Below are 21,368 nucleotides of genomic sequence, written 5' to 3'. Positions count from 1 at the left end.
CTCTTGCCACCTGAACAGGGAAGGGAGCCTGCAGCGCGCTGTGCCATTGGGACCCCCGGGGCGCCCAGCAGGAGGGCAGAAGGTGCCTCGACAAGGACAGAAGAGCCACAGAGCAGAACGTGGCCCTCGTGAGCAGCCCCGAGCCGCAGAGCCGGGACCAGCAATGCCCCTGCCCGCCACCACAGAGGAAACAAACATGAGCCCGTTGCTCTAAGTCCTTGCTCATGAGCCTTTCGCTTGAGCCAAACATACGGGAGCACACGAAGACACATAATTAACATGTTACAGGTCAAATCGTGTCCCCAAAAGTCACGCTGGGCTCCTAACCCCCCGAATCTATGGCTGTGACCTCACTAGGGTCTTTGACAACAGGGCGGGCCCGACACTGGGACAACGGGTGACCGGCTGCTGCCGCCCACCTGCATTCATTGGAATTGCCGCAGTCACCGTCCCAGCGACCGGGTGGCTTCTAACCAACAGACGCCCGTTTCTCACAGTTGAGAAGGCTGGAAGCCCAGATCCAGGTGCTGGCAGACTTGGTGTCTGCTGAGAGCCCGGTGTCCTGCGCAGTCGGCCGACCGTCCACTCACTGTGCCCTCACCGCAGAGGCGCTCAGGGGGCCCTCCGGGGTCTGTTTCTCAGGACACCCGCCCCATTCACAAGCGCTCCCCACTCCTGACCTAAGCCCTCCCGAAGGCCCCACCTCCTCACACATCACACTGCGGATGAGGTTCGGGGGGCGTCCGCTGGCTGCAGAGACGGCCCCCGTGCCCGAGGACAGAGGCGAGTCAGGAACGTGTCAGTGCCCACGCCTGGGAGGCGGACGCTACACCCCGACACAGAGGTGGTTTCTTAGGGTCCCGCAAGCGGAGGGAACACAGACACCTTTCTTCTTTCCTCCGCTACATCCAGCCCTCCCCGCCGCGCCGCTGGCCTCCCACAGCCACGCTGTCCCGGTTCCCAGGGCCTGCGGCTGACACTTCACTGAGACGCAGAGAAGAAAGAAGCTACTGTGATCTCCGCAGCGCCCGCTCTGTCTCATCCACACCAGGCACCGGGCCGCCGCGCCTGCCAAGCCGTCAGGAAGAAGGAAACACAGTTTTAGCCGATAAATCCCGATCCCAAGGCGCCAGCTCCGAACGTCTTCTTTCTGGAAGCTCTTTCTCTTCCACGGTGCTCGGATACCGAGCGCTGCTGTGTGTGCTCCCAAGGACGACTGTGCGGCAAACGGGGCGTTGGGAAAAATCACTTTCTGGGACTGTTGGTTTCAGGGGGCCCCGAGCTCCCCATAAGCCTTCGCACTTCATGAAGCTCCTGGAGCACACAGCCTGTGCGAAGTGCGTGAACGGGAACTGGAACCAGAGACCAAACGAAGGAGAGCACAAGGCACTGAAGAAACCGAATCCCCTGGATACGAGTTACCCCGCACACAGGCTCTAGGATCTTTGCAGCTGATCCTTCTGGTTCCTCTGTGGGGAGAACCATGTGACTCAATGGCCCACAGTGTGTGTCCCTGACCCTCTTTCTAGGAACCCCGACCACCTCTCCACCCAGAGCGCCTCAGTCTCCCACTGGAAAAACCCAAACGGGTAAGGCGGAAGGAGCCCACCTCAGAGGGTCTGACCACCAGCCGGGAGCTGAGGATCCTCTAGAACAAATCCCGCTTGGCCCCACCCCGCACCCCTCGGCGTGCCGCACAGGGCTGCCTGTCAGCGCTGTTCTGCCCTGCACGTCTGCGCTCACTGATGACCGTCTCCAGCGTTCGCGTGACACACACTAGGAGTCACACACTGTGGTCCTTGTGCACACCCACAGAGCAAGGCCCACGTCTGCCTCATCGTCCCCAGTGTCACAGAGTGCCTCCAGGCAGCCCAGCAAGCCCTTGTCTGAAGCTGGAATGGACCTGGTCTGCTGTCAACACAACCACAGGGCTCAGGACTGGCAAGGCCTTCTGTGCTGCGCCCCTGACCCACAGGGCCGCGTGCTCCAGCCTTCATCCTCCAGCCCAAACCAACACTCCCGCCTGCTCTGTGCTCAGTGTCTGATGGTCCTGCGGGGCGCTGTTCAGTGGACTCGTCTCCTAGAGAGAACCCTCTGGAGCAGCTCAGATCATGCTGGAGGAAAGAACGTAAACTCGAATCCCATTTCTTCGTTTCCCTCGTGAGCCAAGTTTCTCGATCTTGTATTCAATCACTTAACAAACATGGACTTAGAAAGTGCATGATATGGGCTCGGGGCATGCAAAAATGAGTAAGTTGTTACCCTTGTGGGGCTTATGATCTAGCAGAGGAAATCAAACAGTTACATAAACCACTAAAATTAGGGGAGAGAGTTTTAAGAGTAGTCACAGGTTGTGAAGGAGAAGTTGCTATGGAAGCACCTGGAGGAGAGAACATTTCGGCCTGCAGACGGGAGAGGGACAGCCAGGGCTTGGGAGGGAAGGGGCTGGCCAGGACCCAAGGCCTGAAGTTCCGGCCTGTGCTCCAGACACGTCCAGTGTCCCATCGCAAGATGCTGGCACCCAGGGAGTGGACCCACCTCTAGCCCCACGTTAATGATTCTACAGCTTTGAGAGAAAGGCGGTACGTGTTCCCAGACTGGAAGGACCACTAGGAAGGGGGCACACGGAGATGGCAGGACGACGCCCAGGACCCCGGTCGGAAGCCTGCTGGGAGAACCACCCCGGAGAGATGGGCTGGGGCCACGCAGTGAAGAATCCCAGAGGCTCAACCAGGGGCACACTCAGTACCCAACAAGAAATGGAGGTAGCTGAAGTTGTCCCAGCAGCAAAGTGACAAGAGGTCCACGGAGAGATGAGGAGGGACTCCACTGGGGTTGACAAAATGCTTCCCAAGAAAGTCAGGAAGTACCTGTGTAGACTCTGGTTTCGGAACAGCTGTTGAAGAGAACGTTTTACCTCGAGGAAGAAGCGGGTGCCTAATACAGAGGTCTGCATGCTTCTGGGAAGGGGACGTTTCCCATCACCCACAAGCTGGGGCAGAGGGCCAGCCTCTCTGCCCCGCCGGCTGCCCTTCCTGCGGGAGAGACAGGCAAGCCTGACGGGGGAGGGGTGGCGGTGGCGGGGAAGACAAGTGATGGGGGGCAGGACAGCCCGCAGACAACCCAGCCACCAGGGGGGCAAACAGGGAGGATCAGAGCGTACCCCATCAGTAGCCGGCTAACACATGTCCCAGTGGAAGTCAGACTGTAGAGGAAGGGCTCCCACACGGTCCACAGACCAGCAGGAGGGCAGTGGAAGTCTGGGAGGCATTCTCTCCATGCTTGAGACAGCCTGCACGGGCCCACCTCCCTCCAGAGAGCCTTAAAATGCTGCCTCCCCCAAAGTCACACATGCCCTTTCCAAAGAACTGCTTAGAGCCTGACCCTTTGGCAATCATAAAAGGTCCCAGGAAAATCACGTAAGTAGGAGGTGTTCCGAGGACAGACACAAAACCTTGTTTAGCCAATAACCCTGCTAGGGAAGCTCCCCTCTGTTCTACTGGGCCTGGGCACAGGCTCCCCACCCCACCCCACAGAGCTGTGCCAGTTGGGGCAGAAGCTACAGGAGCCCGCAGCTGCACTGCTGGGCCCGACTCCCAGCTCCGAGGCCCTCCGCAGCAGGCCATAGGCCGTGACAGGCCTAGGGAATCACAGCGGCCCTGCTCAGGGTACAGCAATGCAAGAGGACAGGTTCCCGGATTGTAAAAATGATGGCCGCTGCCGTGGTTCTGCTCACCTTCTCGGAACCCAATCACCCCCAGCAAGCAGACCTGGGGGGGTTGCGGGGAGGGAAGTGAAGGGACAGAGGCTCCAAAACTAAACAAGGAAAACCCCACAGTGGCAGGACCGTTTAGAAGACACCAGCCAGGGACGCCTGGGTGGCTCAGTTGGTTAAGCAGCTGCCTTCGGCTCAGGTCATGATCCCAGCGTCCTGGGATCGAGTCCCACATCGGGCTCCTTGCTCAGCGGGGAGCCTGCTTCTCCCTCTGCCTCTGCCTGCCATTCTGTCTGCCTGTGCTCGCTCTCTCTCCCTCTCTCTCTCTGACAAATAAATAAATAAAATCTTTAAAAAAAAAAAAAAAAGAAGAAGACACCAGCCATGAAAGCAACTGTTGACACTTGGGAATCCCGGTTGGAACGACGACCAGAGACAGCCAGCCTCCTGGAGAACAGGCCTGTGGCAGCACGGCCGGCCCTCAGCTCCCGGCCCACCCTGGCTGCTGCTTGCGGGTCCCAGGCCCAGAATCTGACCTTGACCCTCCCATGTGGTCCAGCTAACGGGGACTCTGGCACCCCCGGCTCCAGCAGACAAACCCCTCACTGCGGCCTGCTGCACTCTATACACCAACCCCACCCCATAGAACAGTCTGAGAACATGCGCCCCCCCCCCCAAACTGTGGCCGCCATAAGGTCACAGGATATATATATTCTTTCCTGAGTCCCACATGGGCTTCAGTAGTTACCATGTGCCTGGCCTTGGACAACCCAACCACTCTGTTTCACCTCCATCCTCTGCAAGGTGGGGACAGGCACAGTGTCCATCGTGGAGGGCCCTAGAAGAACGGGGGCCACAGCCAGGGCCCTATCAGGCGACAGGACCTGCCACGTGACTGCTAACTGCTGTGTCCTCTCTCTCCTGTGGCCAATCCTAACTGCTGTGTCCTCTCTCTCCTGCGGCCAACGCTAGGTGAACTTGGAGATGCTGGCTGCTACACTACTTCCCACCACCCATGAACTGATTTGTCCTGGTAACACTGCATCTACCTTCTCAAATTGCCCCCCCAGGGGAAGCCCGGATCTCAGAGTCCAGGCCATTGAGGAAATATGCTCCAATTCAGATTTTAGATTCCAGGAGGAAAGGCAGATGGACAGTCTCACCCCCAAGAACCACCACCTCCAAAGCCTATCTCTCAACACATCATTTGTAGGCGAAAACACTCTTCTTGAAAAATCCCTAAAATTGGTTGCATTTGGTGAGTTATCCTGCAATGCTGATTCTCCTGGGAAACACCGTTAACACAGCACAGCATTATTTCTGGATCTTGGAAATCACTTCAGCCAACACTTGAGTTTTACAGTGCAATATCTGGGGCCACACGAGAAGGCTAAGACCTTGCCGTTGGTCCCTGGCTGGGTCAGAGGCTGTACAAGCTCCGTCCTTCCGGACTAATCCCCAGCAAGTATGTGAACAGTTGCTGCAATTCAATTTCTTCCTCTAATTAAGAAAAGCTATTCATGTGTGTCAGCAATGCCAAAACAGAGGACAGAGGAAGCCGGACCTCAGAATGATCACCTCAGATGACTTTCCTAGCCGTTAAGGAAAGGCACCTGCAACTTAGTTCTTGGATCTCCAAGGTAGGAAGCTACCCAAGTGAATATGGAGAGGGTCCATCCTCCTCGAAAGCAATCCGTTCTGCTCACAGCCTCCTGGCTCCCTCTGATATGCCACACCCAGAGATCCAGGGGCGGGGGCGGTCCCTGCTTGGTCAGATGCCCTGATAGCATCTGAGGCCTCAGTATCCCCACGAGGGACTCCAGACCCCCACACCCCCGGAGCAGCTGACACGTCCCCATTCTCACTAGCCCACGCACAGAGCAGGAGAAAGAACAGCTTGCAGTCGGACCGCCGAGGCCAGGCCCAGGCCCACCACAGCCCTGTGTGGGGGTGCCCAGGCTGGGGTCTCTGACCTCTCTTCCCTCCAAGTTCCAATGAGCAGCTGGGCTAGGAATCCACGGTGACCATCTAGCTCTGTGATTCTCAGTCTGCAGAACAGGCCTCCTCCGGTCTCACTACCGGAGAGAAAGGCTCTCAAGAGGAGGGGGAATTTGAACAAAAGAAGGCAGCAGGGCCAAATTATGAACCACAATGGGAAAAACAAGCGACGTGGCTCCCAGCTTCTGGCCGAGCCCCAGATTCCCCCGCTAAACGTCAGCAGCTTCGACTGAAGAGTGTGTGGGGTCCCGTCCAAGTCCCAAACCACACCAAGTCTACAAGAGAAGCACCGGCCTCTAGGGCAGATCTGCACGTGGGAATGACGCACTACCAGACCAGGGACACTCTGTGTGCTCCTAAAGCACACGTGTGTCAAAGTGCTCTGCCGGTTGTCCATCCCCCTTCCATGCATGGCCTGTGGGTGCCCACCCAGGCACTCCTCTCTGTGGCTCCGCCCCCCGCCCCTGAGTTCCCAGCTCTCCCCGGCTACTGGCATTAGAATCAGGGCCCCTTTAAACGTGTAAACCTCCAAACTCCAACTGTGATGGATCTGGAAAATTCCCATCCCCTTAAAATTAGGTTATTTGCATCCCATTTTCTCCTGAGATCTGCAAACCATGCCTGACCTCTGGTAAGTGGTACAGGAAGCACAGGTCCCAGTAGGTGGGAGATGGGGGAGTGGGTCGGGGTCTAGAGGCAGCACTGGGCACACGGCACACCTCCTTCATGACACAAAGCAGGGTTCAGCTCACTCATTCTACTCTACTCTTCCAAAATTATCAAGGGCTCCCACGGCCACCGGATCAAGACCCAAGTCAGCCTGCAGTTCAAAGACCGTAATTTGTCCCCATCAGACGTCTCCACTACATTTCCTTCTCACTCTTTACAAAATAATAAAAACAAACATTATAAAGTCACTAGAAAACCACAAAGGACCAGGTCCCTCATCTCAGTATTGGAGAAGGGAAGCTCAGACCCACGGGAAAGGTCCTGGCCCCACACACCTCCTGTCCCCAACCCCTCCTCCAGCACGCAGTTCCCTCCCACCGGGTGCCCTTCCTACCACACCTCACCTGCCCCACCTTCCAGCTTTGACTCGGGAGCCCTCCCTCACAAAGCGGCCCTGATCCTGTCTGCGTGGACTTACTTTGTGCCCTGCCCTTGACCTCAGAACACAGCTCCTCCGCTGGCTGATCTGGGGTGGGGGCACCCCCTCATACACCCCCCTTCACTAGAATGTCTCCTCACCTATCCCCAGGCCCCACTCCCAGGGAAGAAGCTTCCCGGCAGAACTGTGCTTCGCGGCACAACTGTGCATCGTGGCATGTCCAAGTCAGAGGTCTTCCTAGTTCAGGGGTCACATGCCCCTTCCCCGGGGCAGCGGCACCCGCTCCGGATATCCCCTGGGGACTTTCTCTAACCCTTTTCAGTCACCCAGACTTCTTCCAGGCACAAGACAAGCACAGGGTATTTGTTGGACATTTTTTTTAAATTCACTGAAAAGAAAGGCAGGGAGGGAACTTTTTAAGTGACCATCCTAGACCTGACCATGGAGATCATTAGGGTACAGTTAGTAGCCCCTTCCTCCCCGTGACCCGAGCCTTGCCCAAGCGACCAGCGTTGGGCGCCCAGGACGGTGCCAGGACCTGAGGCACCGCCAGAGGGCAGATGCAGAGACCCCGCAGGAGCGGAGGGCTCCGAGGGAGGGCAGCGGCCGCGGCCACCGGGCTGCGGGGATGGGCAAAGCGGGGGCGCGCGGCACCCGGCCGGGCTGACCTTCCCGCAGCCTCCGCGTCCAGGCGGTTCGCGCTTGCCAGACCCCGCGGCCCGCGGGCCTGCGTTTGACCCCCGCCGGAGAGACACCCCCGCCCGCCCGGCCGGGGCACCGGGGACGCAGCGCCGCAGAGCGGCTCCCGGCCGGGGAGGCGACGCGGGACCCGAGCTTCCCGAGAGGCCGCGGCGCTGGGGCGGCCGAGGGGCAGGGCAGGGCCGGGCCGGGCCGGGCCGGGGTGGCGCCCTCGGCCGGGATCCCGCGCGTCCCCGCCCCGCCCCCAGCGCCCGGGACCCCGGCGCGGCCCCGTCCCTCCGTCCGCGCTCAGCCGCGCCCCGCTCCCGCGATGCCGACACAAAGCGACGCGCGTCACCCACCTGGTCCCGCGTGGCCGGGGCTCCGGGGACCGCCGCTCCCGCTCGGCCGCGGGCGGGGCTCCGAGCGCTGCGCCCAGGCCGGGTGTGCGGGGCCGCGTGCGGTGCGTCCTCCCTGCCCGCGCCGCGCCCGCCGGAGCCGCCCTTTCTGCCCAGCCCGGCCTCCAGCGGGGCGCGCCGCCGGCGGGGGACAGTGGGCGGCGGCGAGCGGCACAAAGACGCGGGCGCCCAGGCTCGGCCCGCGCCCCCGCCCGCCGCGCAGCGCCCCCTGCCGCCCGCCGCGCGCCCGGCCGCCGCCCTGCGCCCTCCGCCCTCCGCCCGCCCTGGGCGGCGCCTCTGCCTGCCGCGCGCGGGGGACTGCGGGGTCGTTGCTCGGCGGCGGCCGCGGGGACTAGGGCCGGGACCCCAGCCCTCGCCGTGCGGGAGGCGTCAGCCGGCGGGGCAGGAGGCGGGCGGCCGCGGCGCTCCCCGCCGGCCGATGGGGGAGCCCTGGGCCGGGCAGTGGGGCCGGGCTACAGTCCCCGCGCGGCCCCGGCCTGACCCGAGCCGGCAGAAGCGCAGCCCGAGCCGGCCGTCCGAGGACCTGGCTGTGGGGCCGTCAAGGCGTCCCGGAAGGCTCTTTCCAGCCCAGCACCTGGCGGCTCTGATGGACGGAGGAGAGCCAGCCGGACCGTCGGGTACCCGAGATCCGGGCGCAGCAACCCACCTCCTGTTCTAGCTTCCCGGTTCGGTGCAGTCCGAGACTGTGGAAGGCAGAATTCCTGCAGGATTTATTTTTGCCAGTCCCTCTAGGAGCTAGAAGTTGTCCAAGTGTTGAATTGTGCGCCTCTCGGGCATGCACCGCTGAACAAAACTTGTTGGTGTGTATGAAACAATGCCTCCTTCAACGCGTGGACTCCCCTCCTGAATGACGGGGAAGCAGCCGCGAGAGCGGCCCTCCTCGACACCATCCCCTCCTCTGCGGGCTCTGAGTTAGAATGCCTCCACCTGCCAGGCCCCCTTAAGCGAGTTATCTCATTGTGCTGCCCTGTTTCTGGCTGGGAGACACAGTTGATAAGAGTGCACGTGTCATCACCATCTGCGGAGGGACCAAGTAGGTCAGGTAAGCACAAAGCGACATGGACATGACTGATACACCAAACTCTGCGGACTCTGCAGTCCTTAACGATTATCCCTCCCATTTCCGTCCATTATACAAGGTTCTCAACTACCTGGAGGCTGTGTAGGAGTTCTCTTCTTCTGCTACATACTCATCTTTTTTAAAGCATAAATTTGTCTCATCTCCACTGAGAAGTTATTCTGGTCAATATCTCCCCTCCTCAAAGACATGAGCAGGCGCCTGACCTTGAAGGTCTCTCAGATTCTTCACAGAAGTGTCCTTATTGAAGAAAAAGGCACCATGAGGGGCACCTGGGTTATTCAGTTACTTATCCTGGAGTCCTGGGGTCCAGCTCCAGTCAGGCTCCCCTCTCAGCAGGGAGTCTGCTTCTCCCCCATCCTCTGCAACTCCTTCCACCCGCAGCTGGAGCTCTCTCTCTCTCTCTTGCTCAGTCTCTCTCAAATAAATTTTATTTTATTTTATTTAATGAAAGAAAAAGGCACAGTGAGAAGAATCCTAATACTCGGTTGCTCTGACCTCTCAACAGGAGATGAGAGTGGTTCCTCACAGAACCAGTATTCGCCCCTCCTGGAATGTGGTCAGGGCACCAGACAGGACCCAGCGATGAATGGGCAGATGGATGGATGTCTGCAAATCCACCAGGAATGGAAATGAGCCCATGTACTCCATGCTGGATGGGTCCATACTGGGTATCATTTCTACCGCAAACAGGGGCATAGGATTTCTAAGGGAAAGAAGCAACTGGAACTGGCAGGGAGAGTGCTCAGAAGAACCATGCTCTCAGCCAAGTGTGTAACTGAGACCGGGGGTGTGCTCACGAGTTGACCTGTGTATGACTTCATTCCCACTCTGTCTTCATTAATGATGTCAGTCAGGGAACGAGGACCACATGAGTGATAATTAAATTTACATACATCTCAAACAATTGTTTTCTATGATGACTTCATCCCCTATCTCCAGATCTCTGAACTTGTCAAACATTAAGCTTGTTTCTGTGTCGATCATGTCCTCTGTCACACTTTATGTTTTGGATATTTACTGTCTGGTTGTTAGATCTCAAAATTCTATAGAATAGTGATGAAGTAATTTTTCTATGTGTCTCCCATTGGGCCCTGGACATGCTAAGCGCTCAATAAATAAAGAGTGAGATCATCTACTGTGAGCTTTGCCTTGGAGCGACCATCCTGGTTCTCTCCAGGGATAAGCTGCCTGTGTCTCTCAAGGTCACGTCCACTCCTCAGTCCATTGCCTTCATAGGTCATGAGCTGGGGCCATCTTCCCCAGAGGTCTTTCATGTCAAGCCCATTTTAAAAGATATCCATTGTTCCTAAGTGTTTGTGACTCATCATTCCCTCATGGAACAAGTGTCATTTTGATTACCTACTAGAGGCAAGGTTCTGTGCTAGATGGTTAAACAGACTGCCACCATACATGGTCCCAGACCAGAGAAATGGAATTCCATTCTCAAGGTTCTCCTCTCAACAGAAAATGGGGGGAAGCTCAAGCTTCACACTCATGGCTTAAAATGAAAACATTTTAGACAGTTTGTATGAATTTATAATCACACATTCTATAAGTACAGAAAATTTGTCCTTCCTTTTATTTTTAAAATCAATTTAAAGCACCTGGTTGGCTCAGTCTATTAACTGTTGGCCTCAGGTCATGATCTCAGTGTCCTGCCCAGGATGGAGCCCCAGTCAGGCGCTCTGCTCCTCCCCCCTGCTCATCCTCCCTCCTCTCTCTCCATGTCTCTCTTTCTCTCTCAAAATGGATAAATAAAATATTTCTACAAAAATCAAATAAAATCAACTTAGATGCAATCCCTTGTTTCTAGAGAGCCGCCAGCCTCTAAATGCCGGTTATTGTTCTGACTCTCTTGGCTGGGATACCCAAGAATCAGGAGGGTTTCATGGTTCTGGCAATGAGGGATGTGACCCGTATTCACCCTCAGCATGTGGCCAGGTCTTCTGACAGTCTCCTCCAAGCCACGCTATCCCTTTTGAGCAGGCTGGCCACAGTTGCTCATCAAAGGGCTCAGTTCCCCAGGGGCCCCAGGTGGCCTGAGAGGGACAGGGCAAAGCCAAGTCTCTGCCACTCTCAGAACTTCGTGGGAAAGCTCCCCAGATCTGCACTCCTGCTTCCTGCCTCTCAAAGGCCTCCTTGGGGTGCCTGGGTAGCTCAATAGGTTGGGTATCTTCCTTCAGTTCAGGTCATGACCCCAGGGTCCTGGGATCCAGTCCCATATAGGATTCCTTGCTCAGTGGGAAGCCTGCTTCTCCCTCTTAATCTCTCTCTCTCTCTCTCTGTTTTTCATGCATAAATAATTATATATATATATTATATATATATATATATATATATATCTCAAAGGCCTCCTCTTTCTTTCCCAGCCTACACATCCCAAATAATCCCATCCATGCACAGAAAGTCCACATGAGACAGGATGAAGAAGGATTGTCCCCAAACAGCTCTGCCATCAGCTCTGCAAACACCCTTGGAGCTAGAAAAAAATGCAAGGTTCCAGCAATTTTCCTAGGCAGTCCGGTGAGAAGATGCAAAAAAGGAAGTTTACATTACTATCACAGGAAATATGTGGTCAAAACAACCAGAATAATAGCTTGAGGAAGAAAAACAAAACTTCAAGGAAGAAAATACAAGTGGAGAGAAAATATTCAGCCCTGCTGTCATTTAAGAGCACTGCCATGGGTTGATTTGAGTGCCTTCAAAGTCTTAGGGTGAAGTTCTAACCACCTCATGGTACAACCTTCTGTGGAAACGGGGTTGTTGTTGATGTCCTTAATTCAGATGAGGCCATCCTGGAGCACAGCGGGCCCTAATCCAATGTGATTTATAAGAAGGGTAGACAGGGGCGCCTGGGTGGCTCAGTGGGTTAAGCCGCTGCCTTCGGCTCAGGTCATGATCTCAGGGTCCTGGGATCGAGTCCCGCATCGGGCTCTCTGCTCAGCGGGAGCCTGCTTCCCTTCCTCTCTCTCTGCCTGCCTCTCTGCCTACTTGTGATCTCTGTCTGTCAAATAAATAAATAAAATCTTAAAAAAAAAAAAAAAAGAAACACATTAAAAAAAAAAAATAAGAAGGGTAGACAGACATACACCTACAGAGGATGCTCTGTGAGCTTGAACCCAGAGGCTTGGTGATGCTTCCACCAACTGGGTCTCCCTGAAGTTTGCCAGCAAAGCACCAGAAGCTAGGAGAAGCCTGGGAAAGATGGTCCCTCCCAGCCTCAGAAGGAGCCAACCCGGCCAACCCCTAAATCTCAGACTTCCAGGCCTTCAGAGATGTGAGATGATCCATTTCTGTGGTCTAAGGCTTCTGGCCCTGGTTATTTTGTTTCGACTGCTCCAGCAGACTGATACATGCAGCTAAAAATATGCCCATGTGTGATTACAATGTAGGGAATAAGTGTCATGACAAAATTTAAAATGCAATATACAAAGGCTGTAAAATAAACAGTACTGTGAAAATTAATAGGGGGATACCTCACTGAAGGGGTGTCAGGAGGGAGCTCGCAGACCCTCTCACTCCTGGTCAGTCACAAATCCAGCGGGAAGAGAGGGACCTTGCAGGTGGAGGCTGCTTTACTACACACGCGAGAGGAAGGAAGGCTCTCCTCGAAGCCAACAGTCCAGCCCATGAGAAACGGTCAGAGCTCAGCCAAGAAGGAGTCACTACATTCCAGCTCTCAGTTTATGCTAATGGACCTTCTGTGGGTAACAGCCTTCCCACCCTCCCAGTTTCCTTCACAAAAGAGTGTTCCTCTCCTTTGCTGGGTAGACTTGTCTGTGGTTTTGCCATAGCTTGCTTGTCCTAGATCGCAGTTCTCTGCTCTTCCTAATAAACTCATTTTGCGGGTAAAATAACCAGCAGCCTTGTTTTTAAGATTAACAGTCACAAAGAGGAAGGTCACTATGCCAAGAACAAAGTAAGATCACTTTTCTTGGCATCTTTTCCAGAAGGTAGAGACATTTTCTGCCCTGTTCACCACCACACTCTGCTTGGGAGGACAAGTTCTGGGCACTCAAGGAGTATTTGTTGAATGAAGTAAATGCATCATGTCTTCCACGATTCTTACAAACTAGTACTTCTCTCTGGCTCAGACAGAAATGCCATAGATTCTCAATAGATGTTTAGACCAGAGAGAAGGCCGAGTTTAATCTTTTGGTTGCACTGAGGTTTAAAGTGGCCTTTGACAATTCCGAGATCACTGCTAGCTAGTGGCGTAAGTGCTGCTATTACTCAAGGTTCTTGGCAGATTCAGAGTTCTTCTGACATTTTATTACACTGCTTTTCTATAGCAATCAATAGAATATGGCCCTTGTGGCTCAACAGAATTTAGAAAGCCCTTTTCAGTTCTGAAGGGATGATTAAATTATATTCAATGTTAGTTGGACTTAATTGCGGGCAGACATTTAATGCTCACTAAATATCCGCGTGTTTCTCCACATTTCCAAGCTCGTTTGCAGTTAGGCAGTGACGTAAGACTCGTTTTCTTCAACAGACTGTGGGTGGGGTGAGGCATCACTTTGGGGCTGAGGCAGAGAAGAATTTCAGAACCTGACTTGGCCAGCCCTATCATAGTGATTCTAGAGCCGCTCCCTGAGATGTGTGGATCACAACATCAGCCTGGGTCTCTAAGTTGCCTCTCCATAGGACAGTTCCCAAGAGAGTAGAAAACCCAAATGTGCCGAGCTCCCGAAATTGCTAGATGTACTTGTTACCGCAGCTTCATGGAGTCTCAACCATCGAAGGCATTCATTTTAGACGCGTTTCAAACAGCAGGGAAGAGAGTCAGTGTGCATTGCCAAGTAAGAACTGGTTGCCAAGTGTTAGACATGAGAGCTCACCTGAGGCAGGTAGCAAAGAGCCTGGAAAATAAGGGAACCAGGAAGGAATTCGGGTATCAGGTCGACAGAGAGGAAACACAGTGTGGAAACCAGGAATGTGTCAGAACAGGGTGGGGGGGCAGAGCACATTCATCGTGGGTGTGGCCGCATGGTATCATGGGTTAGAGGTATAAAGGATGGTGGGGGCAGGGCACGGTACCGTACCCGCTGATCAGGCATTGGGAGAGGTGTCACAGGTGTAATGAATGAAATGCCTCATGCAGACCCATCCACAGAATCAAGGCTCTCCCTTGGAGAGCTGCTGGGAGTTTGGGATGCTGACAGCTCACCTCCCAGGAATTATCCTCTCCCAAAGGAAGTTCCTGCACCAAATTTCTACCCCCTTTCTGGAGACAGCTGCTTCCAATAGCTGGTCTGTCATCCAGGGTTAAAGACCAGCTCTGCCACCTTACCCAGAGCCAGACCTGAAGGGCCCCAGCCCACAGATCTCCATCCACAGATGATCCACGGCAAATACATCCCAGACCCCTGCTCGCCACTCTCGTCTGACAGCATCCTGGCCAGCCAACAGCCACCCCAGAGCCTGCTTCCCAGGGCCCCGACCACTGTACCTAAAGACCAGAGAACAGTTCTAACCACCACGATGGAGAAAATCAGGCAACACCTTCCCAGGACAGATTGTCTGATTCGACATAACAGAGGGTTTGTCTCTTAGAAATGAGGGTGGCCACTGGGCCTGGGCCTCGGTTCCACCTGGGAATGGAAAGGTCTGGGGGGGACCATGGAGAGTAAGAAGAGAACTGGGTCTATGCAGACCATTTATGGATCTAAACAGATGTAAAGACCTCTATAGAGACTGTTTTGTTTTGTTTCTGTTTCTCTCTCTCTTTTTTTTTTTTTTTTTAAGATTTTACTTATTTGAGAGAGAGAGAGAACACTATGGGAGAGGGAGAGGGAGAAGCCAACTCTCCATGGAGCAGAGAGCCAGACTCGGGCCCCGATCTTAGGACCCTGAGATCACAACCTGAGCCGAAGGCAGACCCCCGATGGAGCCACCCAGATGCCCTGTTTCTGTTTCTTTCTAAAAACTGTTTTGATTGTATTTAACCTATTCTGGTATGATTTTCAATGTACTAGTCCTGGATTATTCAATCTCCTTAATTACAGACAATTTATAGAAATCTTTCTTTCTCGCTATGAACACACACACACACAACACCATCACCACTGCTAACATGGTAAGGCACACACATGAACTCCCTCCTCGCCTGGCAGCCTGGAAAACGTCTGCTCGTATTTCAGACTCAGTTCCTTACTGATGTCTTTGCTAACACTTGTATGACTCCTTCGGATGATTTTTTTTTTAAGACTTTATTTATTTGAGAGAGAGAGAGAGAACAAATGAGAGAGCACAAGCAGGAGAGAGGGAGAAGCAGGCTCCCTGCCAAGCAGGGAGAGTGATGTGGGGCTGGATCCCAGGACTTTGGGATCATGACCTGAGCTGAAGGCAGAGGCTTAACCGACTAAGCCACCCAGGTGCCCCCCACCCCTTTGGATTCTTTAATCTGTCTTGTGCTCCCTGAACTTCTGCAACCTTTTCTTTTTATCTGTGTGTCTGGCACTGGATGGGGCTGAGTGCAAATTTAGGCTGAAGAATGTGGCTTCTTTCCTTCTCCATTTGGCGTGCATCTGAGGATCTAGCCATCCAACTTCCCCTCCCCCCTCTCCCCTCTCATAGCTGGTGTGAATGTTGGACCTACTGGGCCGTGTTTCTGAGAACTTACTCTTATCCCAATGATGTAGTCTGGGGATGTTGGTGAGGTCTGGAGCCCATGGCCAAGAAAAATTCTTGAGACCTCTTTGGTGCAAAAATGTGGTCTTATTAATGCACGGGGACAGGACCCACGCGTGGGCAGAAAGAGCTGCTGTGTCGGGCTTGTGAGGAACGGCTGATGATGCACTTGGGGGCTGGGGACGGTGAGGAGAAAGGGTAGTGTCCCAAAAGACTTTCATATGCTCAAGAAGACTCGCAGGATGCTGGGGGTATGGCTATGGTCAAGCTTAGAGAGTTTTTTCCTTCCTGTAAAGCGTTAACATTAAGAACTGTTATACATTCCCTATCACAGGTCTGTGTCAATGGGCTGCAGGTCATAAGGAAATTTGATTTTATTTATGTTCCCTTTTGCCTGTTTCCCACATCACTGTGGAGGGAAGGGTGACGTTAGTACTCCAGGAAATTGAGCTATGGGTTTCTGGAAGTTAGGCTATTGTTAGGAATGTGTTTTCCTTGTAAATCTCTGGGATGTTGGCGACCTGATGGAGGCTCCTGCCGAGCAGGACTGTGATCTTGTCACCATCAGTCAACCATTCGTTCTTCCTTCCCTTCGTCTTAGGGCCGCCAGGGGTGCCTGGGGAATGTCACATGCATCCCACCCCAGAGCTGGGGGTTGTGGGGTGGCCTCTGCTTGCCTCCTGTTCCCTCATCACCAGGACCACGAGCTAAGGACAGACCCCCTTTCCCGAAAAGAAGACACGCGTTCACAGTATCTAACAGTGAAGAGGCGGCTCCCAGCTCAGCATGAACAAACAACACCTTTCAGCAGCTGCGGAGTCCAGGTGCCCTGCAGTTGGGGAGGAAGAGGGAACAGCTCTCTGCTCCTCTGGCCCCGACATGGTCTGAACTCCGAGCGGCCCAGAGGCTGCAGAACGGTGGTCTCTGCCACGTGAGGACAGACCCGTGGGGATTCACAGAGTGAATTTGAAGATCAAATAGGCTTTCTTAAGTGATTCATGAATCTGGTAGCATTCCTTAGCACGTGGAGAGCCCTAGGCCGGCCGCACCCAGGGGAAGGCGTTTGCGGGAGGGACGGTGGGCGAGAAGCCAGCAGCAGCAGGAGAAAGAAGGGCTTGTTTCAGGCCGGGACGTCTTCTTTTCAGGGGGAAACAGCAGCAGGGGTTCATCCTGCAGATGGCCTCACCAGAGCCCATTAGGACCTTCCAGAAGGATTTGTAAAAGGTCACATCCCAGGGAGAGGCTGAAACTATCCTCAGTCTGGGGACAAAATGCCTCCGTTTAGGGCTTGATCTTTCTTTCTTTCTTTCTTTCTTTCTTTCTTTCTTTCTTTCTTTCTTTCTTTCTTTCTTTCTTTCTTTCAACACCTGGAACCAAATCAGCCAGCACCTTGATCTTGGATTTCCAGCCTTCAGAACCGGAAGAAACACAGGTGTGTGCTGGACCCAGTCTGTGGTGGTTTGTCATGGTGGCCCAAGCTGAGTCAAGGGCCAGCTCTGTTCAGACAACACTGGGAGGCTTACCATCTGTCAGGTTTCCTGGGAAAGGTGACAGCTCTGACTCAGGATGTGAGGGGCAGTGAGTTATCCCTCCTGTAAAGATGTAAAGACATGGCTCTAACCTCACAAATTCTCGGTTTTTCTGATGCCTCAGTAACTACTTGCTTGCAGGAGAGAATTCTCAGGAAGTTGGTTACAGCTCAGACCTCAAGAAAGGCACTGATTAGAGGTCAGAGGAGCTAAGGGGGTCTCAGGGTGTGAGACTGTGATTTATACTGAGATGTACATTTCGTCTTTGCTCCCCTTCCTGGCAGAGAACTCCAAAGACCCTTGGAATTTCCTAAGTGATGAGAGCAAGTGGATGTTGTTATGTTAAAAGGTGACTTTGGAAAAGCCTTCAGGATGCAAGCTCGTTGCCAAGGAGACAACCTGGTGATTTGAAGGTTGGAACTTGCATTCCTACCCCCAGACCTCTGGGAGGGGAGAGGGGCTGGAGATTTTCAATCACCAATGGCATACAATTTACTCAATCACCCCTCTGTAATGAGTCCTCCATAAAACCCCAAAAGGATGGTGTTCAGAGAGTTCCCAGGTTGGGAAGTCTTAGAGATTTGGGGGAGATTGGTGCCCCTGGAGTCAGCACGGGGCTCCTAACCTTTTCCCCATACCTGGCCCTACACATCTCTTCCTTCTGGCTGTTCCTGAGCTCTATCCTTTTATAATAAACATCTAGAAAGTAAAATGTCTGAGTTCCAACAGCCTCTCTAGAGAATTAATTGAACCCGAGGAGGGGTTGTGGGAACCTCTAATCTATAGCTGGTCAGTCAGGAACATAGGCGATGCCCTGGGCTTGGGACTGGCATCTGAGGAAGGGTGTGTGGGGCAGTCCTGTGGGCTGAACCCTTAGCCCGAGCACCTGCTGCTATCTCAGGCACATCGATCAGAGTGAGGTGAATTATGGAGCACCAACAGGTCCTGGAGAATTGCTTCGTGGTGGGAAGAAAGCTTGCATCGAATTGAGAGCAAAATCAGACAGGGCCAAGTCAAGATGGCGCTGAATGAAAACATAAATCACTTTTGGGCCACTTCTCAGATCCTCCAGGAATGAGTTTGCACAGAGAAGCTTTATTATTATTTTTTTTTTCAGGATAAAGTGGATTCCCAGAACTTGAGATATAGTCACATTCATCAACAAATGTGTAAGAAACTCAAAAACCAACGCCAGTGATTTTTTTTTTTTAAACCAACTGTGGTTTTTAGAAGGACATTGAATGTCTTCTTATCTATTAGTGTGAATCGTGAGGAACTGGCTGTTCTCATTAAAGTATAAAAATGCTAATTGGCTTTAAAAACCTTCAGAAGATTTTATGTGGGAAATAAAATTGAAAATGAACTCAATTCTGTTAAAAAATATGCCTGACCAGAAAGACTTGAAGTAAATTAGCAGTTACCTCTGGGTGATACAATTAGGGATAATTTTTATTTCTTTCATTTTGCTTTCCTCTGTTTTCCAAATGTACGCCAAAAATGTATTATTTTTAGAATCATGAAAAAAAACGTTAAAGTCTTTCGGGCTTTTCCAGCCCATCTCAGTAGCATCTGAGTTGGACTTGCTGTGTGGGCTTTCTTTGTAATTCACCCTCCCCCTGCCCCGACTGGATAGGGCATGTGACAGCAGGGGTTGTGTACCCCAAATGTGGCCCAGACACAATGATCAAGGACTCAAGCTGCCTCCTTAAGACTCTTTCCCTGTCCTCAAGGCCCTGGATCTGACCCGTTCTCTGGGGCTGGCGCCCAGCGCTGGCAGGCATCCAGGAGGATGAGGGTAGTTGAGGTCGCATCTCTCCTGGAGAGGTGAGTGCCCTAAGCAGAGGTCAGGTGAAGGGGCATGTCTGAGAGAATGCTGCATGGCCAAGGGGGACGCATCCAAGTCTGGAGGGCATGAGGTGGACACTGGGGCCAGGAATGCAGAGCTCTTGGCTCTAAGAAGCCAGAAACTCCAAGCAGAATCAGACAGGAACAAGTTGAGATGCTCTGAATGAAAAAATAAATCAGTTATGGGAGGGATGAGAGGGAGGAGAGTTGGATAGCAGCGGGGGGAGGGCTCGCTGTTCCCATACTCGTTGGGCCCATCAGGACAGGTGGATGGAGGTAAAGGAAGGGCTTGGACTGAACCCACAGCTGGGAACCAGGGTGCCAGGGTGACCTCTGCACCTCCTTGGACTCCAGTGCAAGGCACCTGCCTGCCCCTTGGATATCTGACCAGTTCACACTCAGAGCATGGAGCTAGGACCCCCGGTATGGAGGACAGTGCTATCCCAGCATGACCAAGTTTAGATACCTGGTCCCCAAGATGCTGGCTTTCATTTTAAAATACAAGGGCATTTTCCCCAAGGGACTCATCTATACTCTATCTTGTTGCTGATTGGGTTGCCTAAATATACTTATTAATTATTGATAACCTTGATTTTAAATTGTACTTGCCTTTAGCAATGGCATTTGTAAAAAACACACAATGCATTTAATTATGCACCAAGGAGGGGCTTCATTACATCGACCCACTGAGAGAGAGGGTGTTGTACAAAAATATTTTAATATATTACAGCATCTTACAATACATCAGACTGGTATTCAAGAGCATCACATATGAAGAAGAAAATATATTTTTCCCCCAAATTGGGACCTATATACACTCAAGACAAACACTTAAAATCTCACAGCATGGCGAGTTTCCCCCTAATCCCAGCTGATTAAACGGTCTTTCAATAAGTGGGCAGCCAAGAAGGAGAATTATTGCCTGACGGAGCCTCATCGAGACTTCTGCTAGTTTTAACATCATGGTTCTCTCTACCAATCCTACGGCTAGAGTCCAAACGCCAGGAGATGAACGGGAGCCCGAGTTCCAGATGATTCAGCTGGATGACATCCGCCATCTTCAAACTTCAGAGAAAATAGGCAACTTTCATGTTGTTTATCACTAAATGACAGCGATGCTTCATGCTTTTTCAACCAATATGGCGTTACTCATGTCTGACTTTCATGGGTTTCTTAAGGCAGAATTCCATTCATACTGTTACAGTGTAAACCTCCTTAAAAACACCACAAAACCTTTGACCTCAACACTTACATTGAGATGCCTCAGATAAATTACCATCTGATACTTTCCTCTCTTTTTTCATTAATTATGATTATTTTTTTAATTCCAGGTAACCAAAAGTGTTGTGTTAGTTCCAGGTGTACAATATAGTGACTCAGCACGTCCATTCACCACCGAGTGCCCACCACGGTGAGTGCCCTCTGTTTGTTTTTTTTGCAAAAAAAAAAAAAAAAAAAAAAAAAGTGTTTCACAAAACGGCAACTTCTATTTAGAACTGAAAAAGTAAAGCAAAATGGTTAGGTAATCCAAATCTGAATTTTAACCCTAGGGCTATATGTCCACATTTCTCCCTTCTAAGAAAAAGAAAACACTAGGTATTTTAAAACATTGCAAATCCTGACTGGGCACAATGCTGTGAAGCACTGGTGTCAAACTGGTTGGAAAAAATATTTAAAATATTTCTCAGGTGCCATTGTTTTATTTTCTATGTTTAGACTTCCCTTTGGGGAAGAGTTATACAATTCCCTGCATTTTGAATTTGAGTGAATTTGAGAGAAATTCATTCCAACTCAGAGGATGTGGGCTTCTGACCTAGATTTTGTTTCAAATAATGACTGAGGCCCCACTGTCTTCCAGACAATGTCTTCAGGGTTTCCACATCTGTGGTCTTTCTTTGCTGAACTTGCTCTTGCTGAATAATGTGAAAATCAGCAAAGTGTGCTTATGTTACATTAAAGAAAAAAAATCAAACAAAAAAACCTTTTATATTTATACAGATTATATTAAGGTAATTCTAGCTTAGTGGCTGTCAAAACCCATACAGGAAAAAAGCTATCTAGTTCATTTTTCTCTAAATATAACACAAAGTAAATGGGAAATACATTGACAACCTATCCTGTTTTAAAATTAATTAATTAATTTTAAAATTTTATTTATATATTTATATATTATTTACCCATTTATGTTACCTTTTTGAGATGAGACACAAAAATATCTCAGCTGAATTCTAGTGACTTAAAATATGAAGTAGAAATATATTTTCTGACAAAAAAAAAAATTTTTCAAAAACCAAACTTTCAAAACCACCAAGTCTGGAAAGTGGATTAAGTGGGATTCTGTGTCACTGCTTTATGGACTCAG

The 21,368-nt window shown here is 51.9% G+C and overlaps 1 protein-coding gene across 2 annotated transcripts in view; it reads right to left on the bottom strand.

Annotated features, from left to right (window-relative positions):
- RNF144A (ring finger protein 144A) overlaps positions 1-8,095 on the bottom strand; it is a 105,010-nt gene extending 96,915 nt beyond the window's left edge. Inside the window, exon 1 of one of the 2 annotated variants that reach the window (XM_047745552.1) lies at positions 7,862-8,095. The gene's annotated coding sequence lies outside the window, so the exon portion shown is untranslated. The remainder of the gene's footprint in view (positions 1-7,861) is intronic. The other variant, XM_047745551.1, reaches the window with a different exon arrangement.
- Between the last annotated feature and the right edge of the window lie 13,273 nt (positions 8,096-21,368).

The sequence above is a fragment of the Lutra lutra genome, chromosome 9, assembly GCF_902655055.1.
Source record: "Lutra lutra chromosome 9, mLutLut1.2, whole genome shotgun sequence".
Classification (NCBI taxonomy): domain Eukaryota; kingdom Metazoa; phylum Chordata; class Mammalia; order Carnivora; family Mustelidae; genus Lutra; species Lutra lutra.
The sequence above is the reverse complement of the archived record's forward strand: the minus strand, read 5'-3'. Positions and strand labels throughout refer to the sequence as shown.